This window comes from Austrofundulus limnaeus, unplaced genomic scaffold (genome assembly GCF_001266775.1).
Source record: "Austrofundulus limnaeus strain Quisiro unplaced genomic scaffold, Austrofundulus_limnaeus-1.0 Scaffold298, whole genome shotgun sequence".
NCBI lineage: Eukaryota > Metazoa > Chordata > Actinopteri > Cyprinodontiformes > Rivulidae > Austrofundulus > Austrofundulus limnaeus.
Genome location: NW_013952700.1, coordinates 86,653 through 98,478, shown reverse-complemented (window position 1 = coordinate 98,478; position 11,826 = coordinate 86,653). Strand labels below are relative to the sequence as shown.

The 11,826-nt window shown below is 39.5% G+C and overlaps 1 protein-coding gene across 2 annotated transcripts in view; it reads right to left on the bottom strand.

Moving 5' to 3' along the window:
• disp1 (dispatched homolog 1 (Drosophila)) overlaps positions 1 to 11,826 on the bottom strand; it is a gene marked incomplete in the record, with an annotated part of 158,745 nt that overhangs the window by 62,390 nt on the left and 84,529 nt on the right. The window contains 1 exon segment of one of the 2 annotated variants that reach the window (XM_014021587.1): positions 2,301 to 2,489. 2 annotated transcript variants of the gene reach the window in all.

The window sequence follows — 11,826 nt, the reverse complement described above, 5'->3', positions numbered from 1 at the left end:
GTGTGTGTGTGTGTGTGTGTGTGTGTGTGTGTGTGTGTTTAGTTTATTTCGTTTCTAATTAAAATCGTGCTCGTTTTTCCATTTTCAAAACCTTGATGTAAAAAATGTAAAATCAAACTAAAGATTTTGGCTTCACTTCGTTAAATCCAAAGTAAAATGTGTGTTTGTTGTGTTAATATGTAGTGATAGCAGAAATGATGAAAGTCTTTGAAAAGGAGTTATAGTGGTTGGAAGAAGACTGCTTAAGAACAGAAACTATTCCAAAACATAGTGGCGATGGCTGCACTCGAAACTTATTCTGCATAACTTGAAATAATAAAGCAATAGTTCAAGATTGACTTAAATAAGGTTTTTGTTGGTTTCTAACGTACTCAGTGAAAACGTAATGCCTCAGAAGTTCAGGTCATGCTTCCCRGTTCTGCCAGAAACCAATGATGCGCTAACTAAGTACAAAGTATGTCTTTGCTTTAACTATTAAAACAAAACAAAAAAGTAGGCTTTTTCCAGTTTTGCTACTGTTGTTTCAGAAATTTAGTTTTAAAAACAAAAATAAAAAACACCTTTTTTTGTTGTTTTTCTTGTTTTATTTTGAAACCAAAACACCAAAGAACAAACCATATACCAATTAAACAACTCACAGAAACTTGGACTTTATGTCCTTTACATTTTTATAGTTTTAAAACACAAACAGGAGAAATACTGTAAAGAAATAAACATCAATTTAGTTTTTTTAATTAGTTTTTCCTTATTAAGGGTGTGAATTTAAGATCTTTATTGCTGTTCAGCTGGTATCTAATTTTTATCACAATATTTGATTCACTGCTCTTCTTGCACAGTTAAAAGAAATGACATGAGACTTGATCAGGAACACCAGTGAAGCAAAGCATCTTGTGAAACGGGTATAAAACACAGAGACTAAAAAGTTTTTGACAAAATAAGAAACCCCACCATTATCTAAACATATAAAGCACCTTTATGTTTTACAGCAACTACATCAGGTCACAGAAAGTTGGACTTTACATGAATGAAGTAATATTTTGATACATTTAATGTTCTCCCAACTTAGTTTTTGTCATTTTTGGATATTTTTATTGAATGTTCGATCTAAATGGAAATATCAAACAATGACTTCTGAGCTGTTTAAGCTTTCCACAATTTTTGCAAATGATATATTTTTTTCAAACAACAAACTTTAAACTTATTGCACATCAAAATCCAGGTATTTCTTTGTTCTTTATCTTCTACAAAGAGTCTCCATTTATTGTGTCTGAGCCCTGATTTTTTTTTCCTTTTCTTATTGACACAAAATTTATTCTGCATGACAGTGTGCCCCACAGGTCTAGAATTGCAACAAACTCATTTATTTATCTGTCAACTTCTTAAAAAGTTGATAAATCATACATTTTGGCATTTTGACGGTTTAGATCGTTGCAAAAGTAAATTCTTATTATGGGCTTTAGAGTCGAGGTTGATGAATAACTTTCTGAAGAAATTTGAAAGCCTGCTGGAAGCAGGAGCTGTATCGGCATGATGCTTTCTTCAGAAATCTTCTATTTATTAAGATCAAATTGATGTTGTGCTGCAATTCAGGTGATGACGAAAGGTTTCTTCTGCCGTCTTTCATTTCGGGTTTATGATTATGGGGTGTGAGAGAGACGAGAGAAACCTTGGGCGACAGCTGAACACAAGGCACCTTGCATCCCTTTAATTACACCTAATAGGCAGTAATTACCAAGAATCACTCAAGAAACTGTTAACACCAACAGCAGCAGAGGAAGCAGTGTTCCCTGACAGGTTTCTGGTTGTCAGGAGAGATTTTGGACATGAAGCACCCCCACTTCCCCCAGGGGCACTCAGTTCCAGCTGGGTTGTTAAACATACCAAGTGGAAGGGTTGCTCAAGGCTACAGTAATGAGTTATTTCATCATGTCTTCAACACAGATGTTTAAAACTGGGATACAAAAGGAATTAGAAATATTTCTCTTTAATTGTGGAGATAGTTCTGAATTTGTCAACTCAATAYTGCTCTGGTGAAGACACCATGGCAGAATTAGTGCGCAAACATTTTCCAAAGATTTCAAATCAGTAAGAAAAACCAGAGGACAGATAGAGTACATAAAGTGAAAGGTTTTCTGGGAATGTTATTCAGCTGTACTTTCCCAGCCGGGTCCACTGGACCGACTGAATGAACCAACATTACACTGAAAACACTGCAGCTGAATGACTTCCTGTCCAAATAAAATCTGATTAGAGTGTATAGATCTTGGGAGCGGAGGACAGTAGCATGTTCGGTGTCCTACCGTCGTGTATTTCCGTCACTCGGTGCTTTCGCCTGTTCTCTCCGCTCGCTGGGGCTCCGCAGCGGTAGTCTTCGCTTCGACAACCACGAGAGGAAAAACCCCGGGTTAGGCTGAAATATCCGCAGGCAAGCGTTGCTAAAAACAAACAACACAACCCGAGGAGGCAGCAGCTTCTCACCGGAGCGTGACCTGCAAGAATGACAAACAGCCCCGACTGAGTCCGAGGGCTCTGCCTCCCTCTCCCCCACCAACCCGAGGCGGGAGGGAGGCGGTGGGCTGGGACAGCCCCGAGCAGCGCTGAAAGGACGGTCACAGCGTCTGCTTTAACCCGCTCACTGCCACGAAACACGGCGAGAAAGACCAGGATCACACAAACGCTCTGAAAACAGCAGCCTGAGGCAGCACAGACTGGAGTCCTGACAAGATTTATGTTTTATAAAAGCTATTGGTTTTAATTATATCATTTAACTGCAGCCAACTTCCTTCATTCCCACACAACAAGCCAACTCTGGGTAGTTTTAACTTAGGATTGTTGTGTTATCAATTTAACCCAACACACTAGGTTAAGGTTTATAACCTAAAATTTGGTTAAACAGTAACTAAAATGTTGAGTTATAATGAACAACCCCAGAATCTAGTTTGTTAGAGAAAAGCTCATTTGTAGTTTTCTGTGCACATGGAACTAGAGGTTTGAGGTTATTCGATATAAACAAACCTGCATCGATATTAGATTTGATGGATGTGATTGTGTTTTTAACTGTTTATTGGTTCAGTTACTGATGTTTTTTGATGGCAGAGATAAAATACTGGACAAAGTGAAATGTTGGAGCACAGAAGAACTTTGTATAAGCAAGGGGTTTATGACATAAAGTAATAAATTTGTCACAAAAAGACCACCAATTACAACAGATTGTGTGCAGGAAAGTGTCCTAATGCTGCATTCACACCAAACGCACTTTAAGCCAAAGTTGTAAAGTAACTAAGTACAAATACTTTGTTACTGTACTTAAGTAGAAATTTTAGTTATCTGTACTTTACTTGAGTAATTATTTTTCAGCATACTTTTTACTTTTACTCATTACATTTTTACACAATTATCTGTACTTTGTACTCACTACATTTTTTTAAAAGGGTAAGAAGTAGAAATTCGTTACTCAGTTATTACTCAAAAAATACTATCCTGATAAATTGTGTCTCCTAGAGTGAATTTAATTGTGGTTGGATGAGAAGTATAAATATATACCATTCTGACACACTATTAGCTCGTACACAAGCCATCACAGCTGCATATCGTTAGAAAAAGTATTTTTTGGAGAAGTCACCTCCCAATAAATGTCATTTTGGAAAATCTAACTGTTCACTTTTACTCAGTACTTTTACTTTTAATACTTAAGTAGATTTTGTGTCAGAAATTTACCTTTGATACCTAAGAATAAAAAATATCAGATACTTTAAGACTTTTACTCAAGTAATATTTTTAGAGAAGACTTTAACTTTTACCTAAGTATTTTTATGATAAGATACTTGTACTTTTACTCAAGTATCACTTTGAGGTACTTTATACAACACTGCTTTAAGCATCAGGGGTGTCTGGTTTACATGCTAACTCTGTGGTGGACGGGTATCAAGGAGAGTCTACAGCACAWTTTGAGTGTTTAATGCGCATAACGCTGGAGTTGGAAAATCTGAACTTTTGCAGCAGAACGTCAACCAATCAGAGACTACACTGTGTGACCTAGTGACACATTTTCCAACGGGACGGTTTCCTGATGTCCACTAACCTGAGACAGATGGACAGGAGCTCTTTAGCTGAAATCAGGTGCCTGTAGTCGGCGTCCTGGCAGGAGATATCAGCACCGATGCGGGTCAGCGGCTCATCAAACCGAGCTCAGGACAAAAATAGTTCTGATAGCGAGCCTCGTCAGCTCGCAGCTCCTGGAGTGGTGAAACTCACCAAACTCAGAACTCCTCTGAATTRTCTGGTGAATTAATTATGAATTAATTATCTGACGAGCGCGACATGCTCTTGCTCTCAGTAAATAAAGCAAAGCCACTTCCTTTATTTCATCCGCCATTAAACAGAAACGGGCAGACATGCTTCAAGATCAAGTTTGACGAGCGTCTGACCTCAAAATGCACAAACGTCCAACTTGAAGCATTGGATGCGTTTTTGAAGCCCAAATCGTGTTTGGTGTAAAGGCACCATTACACAAGGCGCACTCCCTCCTGGTCATCACAGCCACAAGCGTGCATAAATCTGTCCATTTTTTTCAGTTTTATTTACTATCAACGTAAGTTTTCTTTAACTTTATCATTTTTACTGCAACAGTTGTAATCTTAGCTGTATTTTCACATATGCTGCGTTCACACCAAACGCAATTTCAGCTTCAAAATCGCAGCCAACCCTGAAGTTGGTCGCTCGTGCACTTTGAGGTCAGACGCAGGACAGCTCTTGAAGCGCTGCACGGCAACAGCCTCCCCGCCCCTCCCTCCTCTGTCGGGCTCTGTTTAATGTCGGACGAGGAAGTGGCTTTGCTTTATTTACAGAGAGCAAGAGCATGTCACGTTCATCAGATAATTAATTCATAATTAATTCACCAGATAATTCAGAGTAGAGGCTCACAGCTCGCTTTCAGGACTATTTTTCCAGTCTGATGAGTCGCTGCCACGCATTGGTGCAGATATCTCCTGTCAGGACACCGACTGCAGGCACTCGATTTCAGCTAAAGAGCTCCTCTCCATCTGTTTCAGGTTAGTGGACATCATTCAGTAAACTGTCCCGTCGGGAAATATGTCGCTACGTCACACAGTGGAGGCTCTCTGATTGGTTGATGCGGCGCGTCGAGCTGCAAAAGTTCAGATTTTCTAACTTCAGCGATTTGCGCCTCAGCGCGTCGAACGCTCAGATCGTTCAAATCGTTCAAATCACGCTGCTCTAATCGCGCTTGAGGCACCGCAGCACTTCCCGACGTTGCTTGAAGCGCGTCCACCATAGACTTTGTATGTAAACCTGATGCTCCTGATGCTGAAATTGCGTTCGGTGTGAACGCACCAATAGTCTTCGCCAAAGATCAGCGACAGCAGACACTTAACAAGAACAAAAATGCCCACAAAGTTCTGACCAATCCCACAGTGGTTTGGTGTATCGTGCTATGAGAAAGGGTCTCAGCAGATGATCAGAGTAGCAAACTATGAAATTTTCATCACAGACCCATGTAAGCAAGACACAAAATGGCTTCTCTCATTTACATCAGGCTTAAGTCCAGCTTGCAATTTCATTCTAGTTTATCATCATGTCTAAAATGACTGTCACTTGTCATTCTGTTAGCTATGACTTCTTTTATAGTACAAGACTGGGATATTAGATAAACAAGAGTTAAATATAGTCAAGTTGAAAAAAAAAACAAGTAGGCTTTCATTAAGTTCACTTGCAGAGACACTAAACAGCCTTTAATTATCTGACGTTCTACCACATAAATCCTTAATAGAACCACACCCAATCCTGACACATCAGTTCACTTAAATTATAGATTACTGTTCAGATATGTTGGCTGCTCTTCTCGTTAATAACTACTTTAAAGTGTGCTCTGTTCCTCTTTCTTTTCCACCCAAGCCTACAAAAACTTCAGGTCAAGGTGGTTACATTAACATACGTGTCAAAACACACAATATGCATAAAGTTTTATGTTCAATTCAATTCAAAAATGCTTTATTGACCCCAAAGGTAAATTAGATTGTTGATGTTGGAAGTTGTTCAGAAACTGAAGCAAAACTAGAGAAACAACTTTTCTAAAAAAAAAAAAAAGTAGCTTTAATGTTGATTGCTGAAAAACTTCACTGAAATTAAGCTGTAAAAGCTAAAAGAAGCACAATAACTAAAATCTTAAAGAAGAAAAACACTGGATAAAAGCCAAAGGCAACAAAATGCTAGCTAAAATCTAAAAGTAGCCAAATGTTAGCTTGAAGCTAAATGAAACATTTGCTAAAAGTAGGAAAATGTTAGCTTAAAGAAGTAAACTGATAACTAAAAGCAACAAAAGTAACTAAAATCAAGGAGAAAATGTTAGCTAAAAGTATCAAAAGGCTAGGTGAAAAATATCAAAGTACTAGTTGAAAGTATTTAAAAAAGTAGCCAAAGGCTAGCTGCAAGCTAAAAATAGCAAATAGCTGAATGTGCAACCCATTCTCACTCCCAAGTCGTCACATATTGACGCTTTGGCAAGGTTCCCTCTACGTCCGATTTTGACGCGCCGGGTACCCCCGTCACGTCAGTTACTGACGAGATGGGGCGAAATCTGTTGTCATATTTTCAGAAAGAGTAGAAAATGCGCAAAAACTACCGTTTCGAAGCCTGAAATTACCTTTGTTCACTTTAGACATCCTGTCCCTGACCCTATACCTAAAATTAACCATTTTTAGAAAATGTAGGAAATTCACGTAAACATGTTCCAAAGCCTGAAATTACCTAATATTCACCATGGACATCCTACCCCTGATCCCAGTACCTAAACTTAACCATTAATCCTGATCCCTCATGTTAACCTCAGACCCTYGACCCAAAGACCCCTGGTGGCGCAACCCGGAAAAGCCGCGGGCGTCAAGGACTGACGCGAGGGAGGCACCTGATGCGTCAAAATAAGACGCAGAGGGAACCTTACCTTAAGCGTCAATATGTGACGACTTGGGAGTGAGAATGTGTAGGAATGTGACAAAACACTAGCTAGAAGATAAAAATGAAAGCATGCTGAAGCAGATTATAAACAGTGCTTTTGAAGGAATAAAAGAAGTCTATTTCTATTGGAAAACATTTATAAAACAATTTAATTTGTTAAAAAGTATAAAAGTTACAAAACTCAAAATGTTTTTGCGCTGATCTCCTGAATAAACTTAACGTTTTGATACACGTATGAACAGGTAAGAAGTTTGCAGAAATAGATAGAGAAAAAAACAGTGCAAATGCAGAATCAGCATTATGTCATGTCAGTCTTTAAGCTTCATTAGAGCTCTGATTAAAAACAAAGTTTTGTCTTAACAAGCTGGGGCTTAAAAAGGCATTTTCTTAAAAAAAATACTGGTTCTTCCCAGCAGGGTAGGTTATTTTTCTACGAGGATGTTGGGAAGGTACAGCTTCATATCTGGCTTTAATTTAAGCTGTCCACTACGATTAGGACACAGTTCATGTAGCAAGTGTAATCATCTGCAGTAGTGAGGCGCTCGTTCCCAGCTAGCCCTGAGGCCAAGTAAAGACTGAGCCTCATCGAGTTTTGTAGTTGTCTCAAATAATAATTACCTGGTGCTAAGTGCTTAAATTCTCCCAATGTCTGTTTATTTGTTGAACCTATTTATAATTTTATAATAAAACAGTGTAGGTTCATTCTGTTATTTGAACGAACCATCAAAACAAACTCATCTTCAAGTTTCTGCTTTAGACTTTTGTTCTCAGGTCCCAAACACGCTCCAGAAAACAGTTAGGTCCATTTGTATTTGCACAGAGACATTTTTCTAATTTTGATTCCAGACATTACCACAATGAATTTTATATAAAACAATTCAGATGCAGTTGAAGTTCAGACTTTCAGCTTTAATTCAGTGGGTTGAACAAAATGATTGCATAAAATTGTGAGGAACTAAAGCATCTTTTAAACACAATCCCTTCATTTCAGAGTTTCAAAAGTAATTGGACAAATTAAATAATTGTAAATAAAATGTTCATTTCTAGTACTCAGACCCTTTGTTGGCAATGACTACCTGAAGTCTTGAACTCATGAACATCACCAGACGCTGTGTTTCCTCCTTTTGAATGCTCTGACAGGTCTTCACTGTGGTGGTTTTCAGTTGCTGTTTGTTTGTGGGCCTTTCTGTCTGAAGTTTAGTCTTTAACAAGTCAAATGATTAATTGGGTTGAGATCAGGTGACTGACTTGGCCATTCAAGAATATTCCATGTCATGGACTAATTATTTATATCTGTTTCCCCTTGACACTGTCCATCGCTCGTATCTTTCTGATAGCTCATTACACTCTCGTTGTCTGGACAACGGGACTCCACAATGGACTGGTGGGAGTCTGTGATTGGCTGGACAGTACATTTGGCAATCTGTGATTGGTTGTAAACTGTCACATGGTGTTGACATGATGTATATTATTGGCTGAATTCTGCTGACGCGTCCAGTAGCAAGCGTGCAGAACTTCCTGATTCAGTTCTGTCTGTTTGTTGCTCACAATTAAATCATATTTTGATTATCATATACGCAGACTCTTCTCGTATTATTCCGACGTGTTTCTGCTTTTGCGACCACATTCCACTTCTTTGCTTTAATAAACTCCTTGGTGGCTTTGACTTTATGTTTTGGCTCATTGTCCATCTGTAGTATGAAACAATGAACAATCAGTTTGTCTGCATTTGTCTGGATCTGAGCACAAAGTTTGGCTCTGAATACCTCAGAATTCATTCAGCTGCTTCTGTCCTGTGTCACATCATCAATGAACACTGGTGACCCAGTGCCACTGGCAGMYATGCATGCCCAAGCCATCACACTGCTCTGCTGTGTTTTACAGATGATGTGGTGCTTTGGATCATGAGCTGTACCACAACTTCACCAGACTTTTCTCTTTCCATCATTCTGGTAGAGGTTGACTTTGGTTTCATCTGTCCAAAGAATGTTCTTCCAGAACTTTGCTGCTTTTTTACATGTTTTTTAGCGATGTTCAGTCTAGCCTTTTTATTCTTGATGCTTATGAGTGTCTTGCAGCGTGCAGTGAACCCTTTGTATTTACTTTCATGCAGTCTTCTCTTTATGGTAGATTTGGATATTGATACTTCTACCTCCTGGAGAGTGTTGTTCACTTGGTTGGCTGTTGTGCTGTTGTGARGGGGTTTCTCTTCACCATGGAGATTATTCTGCCATGGTAAATGGTAAATGGACTGTACTTATATAGCATCTTTCTATCCATCCAGGACACTCAAAGCGCTTTACACTACAGACGTTCACCCATGCACACTCACATTCACACACTGATGATGGCAAACTACAATTGTAGCCACAGCTGCCCTGGGGCACACTGACAGAGGCGAGGCTGCCATTCACAGGCGCCACCAGACCCTCTGACCACCATCAGTAGGCAAGGCAGGTAAGGTGTCTTGCCCAAGGACCCAACGACTGAGTCGACTGGACGGGGTTCGAACCGGTGACCTTCCGGTTCCAGGACGACTCCCCTAACCACTCAACCACAGCCGCTCCAAACGCCATCATCCACCACTGTTGTCTTCCGAGGGCACCCAGGTCTTTTTGCGTTGATGAGATCACCAGTGTTTCTTTCTTTCTCAGGATGTACCAAACTGTAGATTTTGCCACACCTAATATTGTAGCAATTTCTCGAATGTTTTTTTTCTGGTTTTGTAGCTTAAGGATGGCTTGTTTCACCTGCATGAAGAGCTCCTTTGACCGCATGTTTGCTTCACAACAAAACCTTCCAAATGTAAGTACCACACCTCAGATCAACTCCAGGCCTTTTATCTGCTTAATTGAGAAAGGCATGAAGGGATTGCCCACACCTGTCCATGAAGTAGCCTTGGAGTCAATTGTCCAATTACTTTTGGTCCCTTTAAAACAGGGTGGTACGTTAAGGAGCTGAAACTCCTAAACCCTTCATCCAATTTTAATGTGGATACCCTCAAATGAAAGCTGAATGTCTGGAACTTATCTCCATGTACATTATATAACTATAACTTGAATATATTTCAGTAAAAAGGTAAAAATACAAAATGTGTGTCGGTGTCCATATACAGTATATGGACCTAACTGTATGTTTTGTGGTCCGGGGTGGGGGTGGGGTGCAGCAGTCAGAAATATGGTCAGCTAAGGACAAAAACGCCTTCTAAAACGAGCAGGTATTGTCATTTTCCTGAAATATATTTTGACCAGTTTAAAAGTAATCAAGGTTAAAACATTAAAACCGGATATTGATGTATGTCTACAATAGTTTAACTTTGAGTACAACATATTCAGGGTGGCTGCAAAACTCAGTCAGTTTTACAAATATTGAGCTAAAATTTGGAATGTTGGCAGCTAAGAGTCATCCCCGACACACACACTCTAAGCAATAACAGGTATTATGGAATCTCACACATAACATTACAATGTTTGACCAAAACGACTGTAACTCTGCTTTTTCATTTTACTGACTGAAGTATTGTAAGTTCAGAAAAAAACTAAAGTAAAAAGCTTTCCTTTTTAGTCTGCTTCTTCAAACTTACCTTATAAAGAGAAAAACATTGCTTTTGCTTTCTTTTGATAAAAATCTAGTTTATACACAAAAGTTGTTGTTTTTTCTTGTTTGAGGACATCAATTGACATGGTCCAGGGGCCTCCTCTGGCCCTCCGACTGTATTTTGCACAGATGTGCTCTAAAATAATTGAGTRTAATTCAGCTGTATATCCCAGTTTTGGGCCTTTACCAAGTTCAACATTAAGCTAAATTGTGGCTTAAACAGCATTTTACAGGCTGAGTTTGCAGCTTTAAGCTGTCAGGACCGAGCCCTACCCGCATGGAACTGAGGAAGGGACTAGATCAAAGGTTGTGGACTGTACCAGGAAAGATGGAGGTCCCGGTGAAAACACAACGGTCCTTGAGAAAACTGCACACAACTCAAAGTGATAGCCTTAACGACAACAACTAAAAAAGGAGCTGTTAAAGGAGGTAGAAATGTGGAAGAAGAAAATAAKTTTATAAAGAGTAACTTTCTTTGCAGATAAACTCTCTTAAACGGACCTTAAGGGTATTATCTTTATATCTCTGCAAATTTTGACATTTTTGTGTAAATTTGTTTAATTCTGCAATGTTTTGTTTAAAAACATCTAAGTGTTGCCCTCTGTGGGTTAAATGCTGGCTACTGCAGTTGAATTTTCCTATTGGTTAAAACGGTACATACTGGGGCAGCTGTGGTAGAGTGGCTGGTGGAGTCGTCTTGTATCCAGATGGTTGTCGGTTCAATCTCCTGTTCCAGCCATCTTAATCGTTATGTCATTGAGTAAGACACCYYACCCACCTTGTCTATTGATGGTGGTTTGGTGGCACTGGTGCATGGCAGCCCCACCTCTGTCAGTGTGCCCCAGGACAGCTGTGGCTGTAGCTTACCACATCAGTGTGTGAATGTGAGTATGAATGGGTGAATGTCTGAAGTGTAAAGTCTTGATAAAATCTTGATAAAGCGCTAAATAAGTTCAGACCATTTACCATTCTTGGTGTATGCTTACATCACAGCTCCTTCGGTCCAACTCAGAGAGACACCCCCTGAAGCCAGTCTGGGGTTGATGAAAGTGATGAAAATTTGTCACTGCTTTGAACATTAGCTCATGTTAGCATGATGCTACTAACATCATTTTAACACTCAGAAACTGGACCCATTCTGTCCTCAATTGCTTTGGCAGCACTGGCTTCATGCATTGCTGAGTCAGCACCTTGAGCCAGTGGTTTGAATTGATATGGCTCAGGTCAGGACTCCACAGTCTCCCTCAACATCTGGGG